This window comes from Mirounga angustirostris, unplaced genomic scaffold (genome assembly GCF_029215605.1).
Source record: "Mirounga angustirostris isolate CCGP_5_RB_7025 unplaced genomic scaffold, mMirAng1.0.hap1 SCAF_5, whole genome shotgun sequence".
Lineage (NCBI taxonomy): Eukaryota > Metazoa > Chordata > Mammalia > Carnivora > Phocidae > Mirounga > Mirounga angustirostris.
Window position 1 is genome coordinate 81,381,954 of NW_026991713.1, and position 15,369 is coordinate 81,397,322.

The 15,369-nt window shown below is 35.1% G+C and overlaps 1 protein-coding gene across 12 annotated transcripts in view; it reads left to right on the forward strand.

Annotated features, from left to right (window-relative positions):
- Positions 1-15,369, forward strand: part of SOX5 (SRY-box transcription factor 5) — a 1,012,222-nt gene that overhangs the window by 19,093 nt on the left and 977,760 nt on the right. For 2 of the 12 annotated variants that reach the window (XM_054507150.2, XM_045873751.3), the window contains exon 1: positions 5,931-6,997. The exons of 6 other annotated variants lie outside the window; for them this stretch is intronic. The gene's annotated coding sequence lies outside the window, so the exon portion shown is untranslated. Of the gene's footprint in view, positions 1-5,929; positions 8,143-15,369 lie in introns of those variants that run through there. 4 more of the 12 variants (XM_045873749.3, XM_054507152.2, XM_054507148.2 and 1 more) reach the window with 4 other exon arrangements.

Sequence of the window (15,369 nt, forward strand, 5' to 3'; positions counted from 1 at the left end):
ATTTTTTTAGATCATGTATGTGTACCATTACTAAAAGGATTATTATTTTACTCTAGTGGTAAATATCAAAAAATAGAAATTAAAAGGGTTGAGATAAAGAGGGAATAGAGTATCTATAGAACAACTAATTTAAATATATGTAATTTTTTTTCTAGCACGCCAGTATATTATTTTTTGCATGCACCTTGAAGACTTCTGAACTAGATTTCTAGAGAATAAGTTAATTACTAAATGGGGAGAAATTGCACTGGAGACAAATTTTGACCATTTTTTGAGTTTGACCCATGTAACTATTTAAATAAGATCATGTGAACTCCAAGTATTAAAAAATAGATCAGGTTTTAGAATACAGTTGTGATGCTTTAAAATATTTTAAAACTCGTGGAGGGAGTGTGTGTGTGTGTGTGTATTTGTGTGTGGAGTTAAGGTCATAATGACTTAGCATTTCCTCCTGTTTAACAATTCCTCATAATTAACTAAAAGGTTGGGGCCACACTGACACCATTACCCCTGTGTATATCTGGCTGTAATTTATGATCCATATCCTGCTTTATATTCCAGAATGCTTTTACTTATTTTTCTCTGGTTCATAAACTTATAAATCAGTTACATGTGATAATTAAAAGATACTTTTATTTATATCATCTCAGCAATAAAGAACCTGAAAAGACAAAACCTTTCATAAATGTAGTAAGTTCTTCATGTCTGTTTGGAATTTTCATGTTTATAAGCATTTTTTCTGGCAAAACTCAGCCCAGCTTAAAAGAATTATCCCAGATTCATCTTGTGTCTGAACTTCAGATAGCTTAGCTTCTTTATGAACATCTTTTATTTTGTTAATAAAAATTCATTTTAGTTGTGTTCTCCTTTTTATACTTAATAGTGTGCTTATAAGATACTGGTTGCTTTGAATTTCTTGAAGGAAGCAAGCAAATACATCTCAGGTAGCATTACTTTTCATCATAGATAAAATTAAAAGGTAGCCAGATTTGGAACTAGTATACAGAAATCTTAATAAGGATCCAATCATGGTCGGGTTCCTAAGGAAACCTAACTATATAAACTTAAGGATAATTTGTAAATTAAAAGGCAGAAACTTCCTTATGCTAGAGAGTGCTATTTTTAAAAATAATTAAATCTTATTATTATTTTTTTTTATGTACACACTAATGACCTCTCCATTATTGAGTAAAGGACATGTATTATCTTGACACGTTGTGCCTTGAAATCTTCAGGTGATCACATCCATACTTGCTCTTATTCTCCTTACAACTATTTGCATATTGATCTTAATAATTTAAAATAAAAAATGTTGTGCTTGACTAATATTAACCATTATTCACTTATTTAAAATATTTTTATTGGAAGTCCGTTCTTTGTCACATGTGACAAATGTTGAGTAATGGGGTTACAAAGGTAAGCAGAAGAGATTTGGTCCCTGCCTTTATGGAGCTTCCAGTCTAGTGAGAAAGATGGCGGTTAATCATCTAATTGTGCCAACAAATAGAATAGAGAGACGTTCTCTTCTTTATTGCAATTATGACTCGTAGCTGGACTATGAATTTAAAAAAATCACATAAGCATAGAATACTAAAGAAGTGATAAGTTTTAAATATTTTAGGATTTTAAACAATGTGCTTTATCGTGTTTCACTGTTTATCAATTTGCCAATTAATTGATGTATACCCAAGGCTTTTAAGTATGTGTCCCCTGAGTGATGATCCTTGCCATCTTCTTGGGTAAGTTACACCCATAATATATAGTCTATGGCATTTTTTTTTTTGATTTACTAAAAATGGCAGGAAAGCTTAAAGGCATTTGGCAAGGAATTTAAGTGCAGAATTTGTGTACATTTTTTTGAGTTTTATTCCAGTTTTATGAAGTAAAGAGAACTTTAGTGGTTATTAAAAACAATTTGCCTTTATTTTTTCCAAAACATTTAATCTAGTGCCACTAAAAACATTTGCCCTCATATTTTATTAGCTATGTAATATTTAATGAATTTACCCAATTACAATAAGAAGTAGAAATGACATAAACAGACTTGGGATTAAGCAGCAATTAAAGTGGTTAAAGTGGGTGTGTGTGGGTGTGCAGAGTGGACTTTTTGCCATTAGGGTGCCTTGGTCAATAAGTTTCACAGAAGGAGGGGAATATATTGATTACTCTGGTAATTTGGTGAATGTAGGTTGACTAAGAAAGTTGTGCTATATTAGTGATAAATACTATGCAGTGCATTATGGCAGAAAAGGAAAATTATAAGGAGATGTTATAGGGTAGCTTGATTTATTCTGGAAGTCATAGAAGGCTTCCAGGAGGAAGAGACATTTTGGCTGGGATATGAAGAGAGATGGGGGAAGTAAATAGGTGGAGAAGGTATGGGTGAATATGGAATATGGAACATCACGGACAAACTCTGATGTGGGCTACCGCTTGGAATGCTGAGGAATTAAGGCGACCAGAGTGGCTGGGGTACAGAACAGAAGGGCAAAAGTTTCAAAGAATGAGGCTGGAGGAGGAGGGTCTTCCTATGCTGCTCCCATGGATCTGGGGTTTTTATCGAAAAAGCAAGGGCAAATTAAATGATTCAGATTTGCATTTTAAAAAGATCACTCTGGGGGCTGCTGGGTGGCTCAGTCGGTTGGGCGTCTGCCTTCGGCTCAGGTCATGATCCCAGGACCCTGGGGTGGAGTCCTGTGTCGGGCTCCCTATGCAGCGGCGAGTCTGCTTCTCCCTCTCCCTCTCCCCTCCGCCCCGGCTCTTGCTCTCTCTCAAATAAATAAATAAATAAATAAAATCTTTAAAAAAATAAAAAGATCATTCTGGCTGTTGTTTGGAAGATGGAATGGATGGGGCATCATTTATGTAGTGATTCGATAGTCTAAATAAGAAATGTCCCTGCTTGATGAAAAACAGAACCTAAATTTATCACAGGTGTAAATCTTTTCAATACCCAGGAAGACGTGGACCTGTATTTTCTATAGTGCACTTTGCTTACCATTTTCTCCTTCTATATTTGTATTTATATTCATGATTTCAGCACAAAATATTTTCAAGACAATAGAAAAAAAAGGAAAAGTCAATCTTTTAAGCCTGTACCATGCTATTGACTTTCTTTGAAAGGACAACAAGTGTGTTTATTTTATCACTACCAGTCCAAAAATTAACCATGAAACATCATTCTCTACTTTTAAACTATGTGTAACAAAGAAATGCTTTATTGCAACTTCATCAATAATTCAAACGCCACTTAAAAGAAAGTAGGACAGCATAAGGAAAAAAGCACATTTGTTCCATAATTGAGTCGATTAAATAGTATTGAGTCCCATTGTCATCTTTATATTGATGAAACAACTTTTATAACTACAAAGAGTCTAATAAGTAAGACCTCAGAATTATGAGGCAATGTCATACACATTTCTGTATTTTTTTATATTATAGAGTACAAATAGCAAAAGCAACCTTTACTAATGTGCAATAATGAAGGAACAGTTTTTGAAAAGTGCTCTTATTGGGATTTTAGTAGTTTTCAAGCCTGCGCAGTAATAGCCCAAGCTATTTTGGAACTGTGCATACATTAGTGTTCTGGTGCAGCATGATACAATAATGTGTGAAAAAGTATACGATCGCACCTTGTTTAAATTTGCAGTTTTTGTGCATAATCCCACAGTGAGCTCTTGTTAGGTTTTGACTGTATATAGGAGAGAAAGTTTATAGAAGCCCACAGACTGGGGTTGGATGTAAATATCTGTGGAAATAAAGGTTTTTGTTCTTTATTGAAAGATCAAGAGTTAAATTTATATTGTATATAACATTTTGCAAATCGAACCTATGGTTAGTGTTACCCAGAGGAAGCTTCAGAACGTACATATATAACCATCCTAATGAAAATGCATATCTGCTTATTTCATATTTGCAGAGTATGAGTGAAAAGTACCGAGTTTGATTTTTAAAAACAACAATTGTGCTATAATTTGTGCATTCATATTAATGTTGTTTTTCAAAATTGTCACCCAGAGAAGCAAAACCCTGATTCCAATGATGCCCTTGTTCAAAACATTTTGGAAAACTTCCTCTCAGAATTGTCTTTTGAATCATTTGCAAGCCTGACTAAAACATCCATCTCATTACTTTCTATTCGTATTTTATACCAAGATTCATCATCCTTTTTTTATTCACCAGAGTTGGCTATAAATGTCTCTCTGAAATGATGAAAATGGCTAAAATTGACTTTCAAATTATGAAATTTGTCACCATTGAGGATATTTCGAAGTGTATATGCATGTGTGTGTGTTACAGACTTAGAAAGCACTTTCAGAAGGTGGTAGAAATACTGTGGCTGATGGCATCTTTAGGGTAAGAGAGTGGTGTTCTAAGGGGAGCCCTATGAAGGGAAAGCACATGTAGATGACATGGTATGTTTGTATAAAAACCAGTCACATTACTTTTTAATGACACCGGTTGTTAGTTTTTACAACGTATACAAAGAAAAATGCAAATAATGTCTTTCGGAATGCAAGGCCAAAATAGCTTACACAATTAGTAGCATATTTTATCATTAAGACAATTAAAGGATTAAAGCAACTACAATACTAATCCTATGTTGGCAGATTCTTCAGATAATGGTCCCTATGTGGGAATGTCTCTGTATAATTTTATCTAAATACTACCATTCACTGTCTTATCTGTAAACATGTGTGTTTTTATTAGCATCTTACATAATTCATACTTATTTTCATGTCATTTGAAGGTACTATTTGGTAGCATTTGAAATTTTCATTTTAGTTGACCTCTTCACATAAGTAATTGACTCAGTTTTTGAAACTATTAGTGCTTGTTTTCTTAACCATCAGTAAAGAACCTAGTTACATGTGCTTGAAATGTAAAATAATTGAATTCCAAATGTTTTCTCAATTTAAGAAATTTGTGGCCATTTGGTACCACTCACACAATGTTGTGTGTTGAATGATTTATGAATAAAATAAAAATGAAGTAGTAATGTATGTATCCAAACATTCACCATATACCCCCAGTTGAACATCTTTATTGTGTTCTTTCTCAAATGGGTAGGGAATGAAAGAAATAATTGCCAGAGAGACTCAGTTGAGTAGTTTTTATTTTCTGAGTATTAGAATTGGAATTAGTGCTGTTTAATGAGAGAGAAAACAATTCAAATAAATTTTTTCTGTGATCAGTTTTTGTGACACTGTACCCTATTGCTTCTGACTTCCAGCTTTGCACATTAACGATAGGGATCAAATGCCTGTATTTCAAGAACGTCACCAGTTGCTCTTCGAAAATTGATAGATTTAAGTGCAAAGCCATGTTCGAATATGAAGGTCTCGTATTCAGTTTTGTGCTACTTTCCAGTATCGCTAACTCACCTCTTGGAGACAATAAAGTTTTCTTGTTTAAGTATGTATGTTTTGTATGTAAGTTTTGTAGACTGATTTGTGTTATACTGATTCTTTTATCCTGGTTAGCTATGATAGCATTTCTTCTTTACTGGTTTTGTAGTACTAAATGTACTAAATTTCCTGAATGCCTTTATCCTCAACTATTCTAAAAATTTTAAAGCACAGCATTTATGCAGGAATTGTTCTAGACTAATAGTTATTTCCTTCTTATTTAACATCTTAGATTGTATTAATGAAATTGGGTGCTGTTTTGTTTTTGCAAAAAAAGCTAGTTTTTAGGTAAAAGGGGGAGCAGTTTTGAGGTACTAAATCAAACAATGAACTGTATGACACCTTTAGTTCTTTGGTAACTTTATTTTACCTATTAACTGTCATGGGTTTTTCACAACAAATGTTGTTTTTGAAATTCCATTGAAGGAAAGCATAATATTGTGATAATGTTCATTTACAATATAATTATTCACTGGAAATTTAAAAATCTGTAATGGATTATAAAATAAAATCCCAGTAGCTTTTTTGTTTCCCAATAAGAAAAGTAGATTCAGAAAGTTGTATTATAAATGTAGCGTAGTACTGCTTACCAAAAGTTAGGAGTTTTATTCTTGTAGGAGTTAGGCTAGTAAGTAATGTTTATATAATCCTGATAAACATTTCTCCATGACTGAATTTTGAGTGGAAAACTTTATTTCCTAAAAGACTGTATGTGAAAAAAAAGAAAAGAAAAATAGGGCCTATTATCTGATTGTGAGTAGTGTGTGTGTGTGTGTCTGTGTGTGTGTGTGTGTGCGCGCGCATTTAGATCCAGTTTAATACCAACTAATGCCAACATCTGGCAAAGAGATGGAGATCTGGGAATTTGTTGCTTGAAACCCTGGGACAAAGTGTTCTGATCTGACCAGCAAACATAGCTGTGGACTTGAACTGGAATCTTCAGGGGCAGAAACGTCTTAAGTGTCTGGAAAATAGGCCTGTTGAGTCACCATGAAGGCACTAAAACAAAACTAATTTTAAGCAGGTCAAAGTTCAGTGATTCTCTCTGGAATTCAAACTTTTTTTAAGAGTCTCATGTTTAAGTGAAAAGGGTCAAAGTTGATGCACTGTTACAATGTTTTGAATGCTTTCCCTTAAGAACAGCCACCCAAGCTGGGATTGTCATGAGGAACTGCAAGGCTGGCACTTCAGCGTCTGGGTTAAAAATATTTTAAAGCAGTAAATGCAGTCAGTACAGAGAGATCCCTGGGAGCCTTTCTATTCAAAAATGTGTGAGCTCAGGGCAGCGACTGCAATGTAATTTAGGGCAGGGTATGCTTCATAGCTTTGGAGAATATTGCTTCCCACTAATGTTCCATCAGAGGATGGTAGGATAGTAGTAATTTTAGAAGGTGGTATTCCTGTTTGTCTTACATCGAAAACTTCAGAATAAATAAAAGGACATATCAACTGAGCAAGAAATGTAACTATGGAAAAGTACCAATGAATCTAAATTTGAACTGAACAGATACAAAATCAGCATGGGTGTAGGAATATTTTTAAGGAGGAAGCTACACCAAAAGCGACTTCCCAGGGAATGGATCGCACAGGTATGTACCATGTGTGACACCTAGCCTGCAGAAACTTTCAAGAGAGTGTCTTGTCAACAGTGAGGTGCTTTAGCTGTGACCCGATGTCATGCTGTTGGATATTTGAATTGAGGGATTATTTTAGAAAATGAAACATAGGGGATTTAATTTCAGTAGCTGGAATTCAGATGATATCTGGATATCCTGTGGATGCCAACAATTAGCTAGTCGGAATTCCTTGAATGAGATTGTATTGGGATCGTAGGATGGCCTCACTATGAAGTGAGTGATTCCAGGACTTTTGATGTTAAAATGTTATATACTGCAGCTTATTGTGATTGACTAGGCTTTTTCTGAGACTGAAGATCTCGTTGCTGACTAGAATGAGACTTAAACAACATTCTTAGACATTAAAAAGAACCTATTATTTTATGGGTTTTGTCTAGGAAAAGGGAGAAGAACATTTACTCTGCCTTCAAATTTAGCAACTCAGCTAAAAGCTCTGGTGTAGCTATGAAATTTGGCTGGTATCCATAGTTTACTAAACTTATAAAACTTTGGTTATTAGCTGTTTTTTTTTTCCATGATACCAGTTGCAGAATAATTCTGTTGCTCTTCACCATAAACCTATGATACTCACTTTGAAGAAGTTTTAATTATTCAGTTATTTATTCAGTAAATATCAGTTATTCCAATTTGAGGAATTACATTTTGCATTGTGTTTACTGTGTCTCAAGAGATATGAACTCAGTCGTGTCTGTTTATTTTAATGAGATAAGCCAGGCACAAGTGATAATTTTTACCAAAACAGAATAAAAATGCATGAAGAAGAAGGAAAAGCTGAGTTATTATTGTATGACATGATGACTCTTGTACAGTTTTTAATCGGAAAGTGATCTGAGTTGGGCTCAAAGATGGGAAGATGTCACGCGTGTTCTATGTGGTTCCTTTAGGTTACAGGTTAATAGAAAGCAGTCCTTGATTGGATTCTTGAACTCAGTTATGTTTATAATTATTAACGTTGTGAATCCTGCTTATTTTAATGTAGTGATGAAGAAAGAAGAATAAGAGAGAATCAAATATTACAGAGGTTAAATTAGAAAAGGTCAAATGCCAAATGTTTTCAAGAGCTGGTGCTAGGATGATGATGCTGGGATAGTTTCAGGGTGAGTTCTTAGATTTCTTTGCATCTTAATTATGGACCAGAAATTTAAATTTGTGTGCAAGGAATTTCAAAACAAAATTTATTTACCATCTGAACTGTATGAAGAAATAGAAGCATCAGTATATTCAATATTCTAATTTATTTTAACTCCACATGACTAGTTAATAGTTTTATCACAAGCAACCCTTAAAAAGCCGTAGCTCTGAACTTTTGCCCCTCTGCATGGCTTTGCAAGGAAAGCTTTCAAAGAGAAGAGTCTTAAATCTGTCTGATAGTAAAATATCCTGATCTGTTTTCATTTCCCTCCATCTCTAGGCTCTGTCAGCTGTTAAACTTGTGCTAGCCGACTGCTGGCTCCCCATGCTGTGCTGATCCTTTTGTTTAACTGGCATTTCTCGTAGCTTCCCCACTTAAACTAGCTATCAGAATCCTATAGGTCAACCAGATAGTTTGCCTTCTCACAAGCTCACCTGAAACATCTTTTGAGGTAGGGCCTGTGATTTCATGACAAATAGTCACCTCAGTGGGGAGCTGCAGAGCTCACCTCTATCTTCCAAGGGTTAACCGTAACCTATAATAATAATTTGGTGACACAAAATGCTTCTTTTTATGCATTACCTATTTCCAGAGGCCTAATTTAGGTTTGTATCAAAATGGATATCACAAACAGTACAGCTTCCCGCTGAGAAGCAAAGTGCTACTGAGAGACTTTCTGTGATTCTTTTGGTGGCATCTGGGAGGGGTGAAGAAATCCTGGGGGAGTGAAGCAATTGTCAGTCGCTTATAGAGTAGCTGGGACAAGCCCTGGTGGAGAATGGTTTTCAAAAGCAGAATAGCTTTATGGAATTGTTATATCAGGAACAGAACTTTGTTCTATTGCACTTGCTACGAGGCAAATTTTAGAACAAGGAAAACAGCAGAAGTGGTTACAACAGATGCCTTATTTTTCTGTATGATTTTCATACTTCATGCTCTAGCAACAGTGACAGTGTTTACCCAGGTGTAAATACAAACATAATAATATAGTACTGGGGAAGTTTTAAACCTTAAGAGTCTGTTGAGAGTCTTAATTCCTCATTACAGTATCCATGGTCATGCCAACGTCAGTCCAATCGGAAAAGCAAGCCAAGTTAATCTGTCGGTGTGTCCCATCTTTAACCATTTTTAAATCACCCAGTGTCTACCCCAAACATGCTAGGCTCCTTTATTGTCCTAGTTCTTTTCACAAAAGAAAGCAAATACAAATTTATCATTTTTTTTTTTTTTTACTTAACTATACCCAGGAGTATTTGTTCTTTAAATAGAAACGTATGAAGGATTGTTTTTCATGAACGTTTACTAGACTTAGAATTTCTGGCTCTTCTAGTAGTTAGGGATGGGAAAATATAGCAATATGATTTTGCAGAAGGGGTCTTCCAGCGAGCCCTGGCTTCACACCATCTAGGCTAAATTGCCATTAGAACTACGCCTGGGAACTGATTTGAGCCCAAATATGGATGGTAAATGACCTGCGGTTTTACAATTCAGTGATGGAGATGTTTCTACATTTCCACACTTTAGGTTCTGTGGCAGCTTCCAGCTGCAGCAGCCTTTTGCCTTGACTGTGCCGCATTCTTGTACCTAGTGAAGGGATGAGAAAACGTCAAGGAGCCAGGCAAATTGTCAAGAACTCCATCCCCAGAACTTTAACTCCCGCTCCCACTTCAGCCTTTTGCTCTTGCATGTTTTCTGAGAATGAGGGTTTTTCTTGGCCTGCTGCTTCCCCAAGTGGCCGGCCCTTGCCTCTTCACTGTTCTCCGGGGATGTGTTCCCAGAGTGCCCATTTCCCACCCGCCCCTGGGAGCACCACGAAGGAGCAGCTGTCCTTGCTTTCCCACTCCTACTCCAAGGAGAGGCTTGGGTGTACAAGCTTCTGTCACATACTTAATTTGTGCATCTCAGGCACAGCTTGCTCAGCTCTGCATTTTTGGCTCAGTGAACACACTGAACTTGTCTGTATAGGTGTTTGTCTTGGGGTACACCCATCTAGGGGTAATAGACATGGTTTCCCTTTTCAAGGACTCAGTTGTTAAGAGTATTTAATGGCTATTGCGGGGTGGGGGAACACTGATTTTTTTTTTTTTATGTGCTGCATGTGACATGTTCATGGTATTCTTTTTGATTCTTTATAAAGCTGTGTAAAAACTGGAATTTTAAGGAGTTTCTACCATAAAGACTGCTTTCAGACACATTATATCTATTTCCTTATTTAATTGGCTATAATTCATTTTGTAAGCATTTCTCATTCAAAGCAGGAAGACTTTCTACCACCATGGTCTAAGAGTTTGGTCACTTTTCTTAGGGATTGCTTAGATCTTCCTTGTAATAGCACCTCCCTGAAGAAAACCAGAGAAAAGAAATAACATCAAACCTTCAACTGCAGCTTTTGTCCCATTTAAATTGCAATAGATAATTTTGAAAAACTGTAAGTGGGGTGATGATGTAAGATGGACTTTTAGTTCTCCTTTCAAAGTTTCTTCTAATTTTTGTGCTTATTTCAAAAGCTTTACCTAGAATGAGAGTACATTCATGTTGTTTAATGTCCTTTGTTTTCATGGTATTGTTTTTTATAATGATTGGTGGATAGAAATGTGCCAGGGCCATGCTTTGGGATCTGAGTCTCCTTTGGACCCCATAGGATGTCAATGGACTCATTAGGATTTAGTCAAGTTTTATGCATTATTCATAATATACATTCACAGCGTGCGCACTAACGACTGTCTCCTGTGTCTGCTTAGTCAGAACCATTTGCATGCTGTATTATGGAACCATAATACAGAACGCATTTAGCCACATTTTCTGTATTATCCTTAATACATATTGTCATCATATTCTGTTATGGGGTATGTGGTGAATGTGTTTAAACAATACCATGCACTTGTGCATTATGATTCAATAAAAACAAATGTATAATAAAAGTCTTGATGGAAGTAATTATTGCATATGTGCAATAATAGTTTCTAAAAAAGCCTTCATATTATTTCTAGTTTGCTTTTATTGTTTGATTATCTAGTTATTTGTTTTATGTTGCTTTATGCCTGCTGGACTGATGTCCTGAAATTTTTAATTTTGAAAACAACATACCTTCTTTATCCCTCTCATATCTCACCTCATTAGTTTCCCTAAATGAGTATTTAAAAATATAATACTTAAAAGAGACTCGATGATTAGGAAAAGCATGTTTCCTAACTACCAATTAAAGATCTGTAGGGTATTTGTTATAAAGAGTCTGTGCTCCATGTAACAGCAAGAACTGTGTTACATATGTGAGAAATTAACATCAAATTATCTTCCATATCCAGGATCTAGAGGTTCTGAGTTCTAAAGTCAACAGTGACTTCAATACGTTTAAGGGGTTGTCACTTTATCTCTTTATCTTGGACATCTTGCTTGCAAAATGGAAATGACCACTGTTTAATTGCAATAGAATATCAGATTCATTATGTCTTTTTTTTTAAATGTTGATTTGGAATAGACAGAGGGAAAAAAAACTTAGAAATACATCTCTGTGTCACAGGTGTGAAAGAAAAAAGAATTTATTTAAAACTTTAAAATGGTAACTTATTGAAAAGTTATGCTGTAATGTGAATCTTAAGTGCAGAATATAGTAAAAGGATTCATTGAAATGTTTAAGTCTTTTGTGAGCATTACTGGTGGTTTTCAGTAGTTTGAAGTCATCTGGTTTCTGGTTAGCTACTAGTGAACTCATTTTAGAATGCTCACTTTGAAAACTGTAATTCATTTAGTGTCCTCCAAATCTACTGCTTTTGCAAACAACCACTTTTTATTTCATTATGAAACCATTTAGGAACAGATTGGGAGTTAGAACATATAGAAGACAGTAGTTTTAGTTTGAAGGGCCATTAGTCTTTTTGTTGATAATGACACTTTTAATAGTAATCTGTTTTACTCATAGTCTTATGAAATTTACCTGTTTTGATGGACATTATTGGTGAATTTATTCAGATAAACAATCTCACTGAAAATTTGAAGTGTACCATGATAATATAGCAAGCCATCCTTCTCTTGTCTCCTTTTCAGCAAGTTTGATACTATGCATCCAGATAAAATGGCTCTTTCAATACTATCCATATTCTTCGGAAATCTAAAGGGTATATAAACTTGGGGCACATGGGTGGCTCAGTCGTTTAAGTGTCTGCCTTTGGCTCAGGTCATGATCCCCGGCGTCCTGGGATCAAACCCCACGTCAGGCCTACTTGTCCTTCTCCCTCTGCCCCTCCCCTCCACTCGTGCTCTCTTTGTCTCTCAAGTTAAAATAAATAAATAAATAAATAAATAAATAAATAAATAAATAAATAAAATCTCAAAAAAATAAAGGATATATAAACTTGATGCAAAATCTGACTAAATATCTTTTTTGCCTATCTCAATATATTATTCTTTATTTCTCCATTGACTTTTACATAGTTGTTTGGGTCATGTGTGCATGTTGAGAAGTCAATAGATTAGAATCTCCTGGTTCTAGATATAATTCCAAATATGGTGGATTGAATTACAAGTAGCCAAATCTCAAAATAGGACAGTGGAGGATATGCTACTCACCCAAATTTAGATATTTTGGTTGTCTGGAATAATATGAATTTGTCAGATGAAGAGAGATAAATTGAGTATTAGAGAGAGAGATAAAAGGGTGCACCTCCTTAAATGGATGTTTTTCTGTAATACAGGGAGGGAAAAGACCTCAGTGACTTCTGTCTTGACAGGCTATATTCTTTCTACTTTCATTTGATATTTCCTCCCAGTAGGCTTACTTAACAAAGTTGATCACTTTGTCCAACTTTTATTGTCAGTTTAAATAGTTCCCTTGCCCAAAAAGTCTTCAGGTTAATTCTGGCTATTTTTTTTTTTCCACATTTTTAGAGAAACTGTTGATCCTCAGTGTATATGTCTGGATGAAGTAGAATGACTAAAAATGTTTTGTTTGTATTTTTACTTATTAAGATACATTTATAAATCAGATGACTAGAAACTACTTCAGTTTTTTAAAACCATAAATTTTTATATAAAAGAGTGTTGACTCTAATTCAGCACGGTCACTTTCAAAGCTATATACATCTTTCAGTGATAGTGAAGCTGCTCAGAATATTCCGGGAGCACCTCCATTGGAACTGACGTAGAGGCTGCAATATACTCTCTTGATGACCTCAGTGGGCAAATTTTTTAACTTGGAAGAGAGGTGTTGTATTTCAAAATAGTCAAAAGATGTATCTGAGCCAAGTCTGGTTAATAAAACAGGCAGGTAGTCAAAAGGGGAGTGGGTGTGGAGGGCAGTACAAATTGTGGTGCTCAGGTAACAGATCTGTTTTCTTGGGTCCGTTGTTAATTGGAGGATGAGAAAAGTGTTAAGCTCCAAAAGTGTTTTAAGCAATGGTAGTAACAGGAAGATGAGTACCTAGTTTCTTAAGTTCAGTTACTTGAAGGACCATACTTACTTTCCTGTCAAGGTTTAAAATAGTTTTAAAATATGTTACATTAATTTATAAGTTATACTTTGCATAATCACAATGTATTTCAAGGCTTTTTGTGTTCATCTATTATAACAGACGTACAAAAATGTGTCCATTTTTATAGCTTGGTGTGTGCCTGCTCTTTCCAAATTATGAAAAAGGCAGTCTTTCAAAACCATTAATTCCGAGCTAAGATAAGGTGTTCAAATGGAAAAATAATATGTCTTTTTGACTTTTTCAGATTATAATTTCAATATTTCCAGGGCCTAATATTTTAAATGTAGATTTAATTTTTTTTCTGCTTAATATTGGTCAGAGGTTGCCTCAATTTTCATAACAATAAAATTTATTTCAGGGAGTTTCTGCATCTGAACTTATTTGTTGGCTCTTTAAGACCAGTCTGGCCACTTGTGGACTGGTGCAGTTGCTTGCAAATAGATCATTCTGTAGATTAACAGTAAGAAACATAGCCAGTTATATATACAAAGAGAATTTCATGACTAACATACATAGTAACAAATTTTTAAAAGACTATCATTTTGGAGACTTACTTAATAATAAAGTGATTATTCACCAGCTCATATCATTTTCATGTTAGAGGGATTTCAGGTATGCCTATGTCCAAATCCCTCACTTTCATACCCCCAAAGTTCCTCGGAATGCTCCATCGTAAGGAATAATGTTAGAAGGGTTGATATAAGCAAAAGTAGGTTCAACAAAGAATGTTGGATTAAGAGAAAATAGCTGAGTACTATTTTATCTTATTGCAGATAATTTGAAAACTCAAATTATTTAGGGAATTGCCATTTCTTGAGGATTAAGAAATAGAATAAATTTTCCTAGTGAGGTGACTACTGGGGAAAATTCAAATTAATGTATATACTAAAAATAAGGTTTGGATTAGTTTGAATTAGCTATCAGTTTCTTTAAATTTGAATTAAGTTTGATTTGCTTTGTAAATAACCTTTGTTTCTGCCATGAGTTTACCACAGACAACTTTTTTGAGCGTACAATGGGATCTTAGCAGTTTTAATAGATTTTAGCAGTTTTCTTTATCTCAGTATTTCTATGTAAATTTCAATTACAGATTTTTTGGTTTAAATTTTAAGACATTACTCTTTAACCTACTCTGTACAATTGCATATTGCTATCACAGTCTCTAGTCCAGAGAAGAGAATCCACTTATTTAGCTAAGTTAGGAAGTTTATCCTTCCTCTATTTCTACTTTTCTCCTTTTGTCCTTCCTTCCTCCCTCTTTTCTGTTTTTCTTGTACTTTAAATCCCTAAATCAGCTCTTATTACATATTGGATATTGAGTGGAGAAGGGCAATAAAAATTGCCTTTCTAGGAAAGTTCTACGTATTATTCTTACAAGACTACTCCTAGTTCTTTTTTTTTTTTTTTAAGATTTTATTTATTTATTAGAGACAGAGAGCACATGAGAGGGGGGAGGGTCAGAGGGAGAAGCAGGCTCCCCGCCGAGCAGGGAGCCCGATGCGGGACTCGATCCGGGGACTCCAGGATCATGACCTGAGCCGAAGGCAGTCGCTTAATCAACTGAGCCACCCAGGCGCCCCCTAGTTCTTAATGGCTTAAATATATGTTGTCCATTAGTCCTATAAGACACCCCACCTGTTTTTTTGTATTGTTGCTTCAAAAATAGCCTGGGAGGGAGAGAATCTAAAGCCATCATCTGGGTTTTTGTCTCAGGCCACTTAATT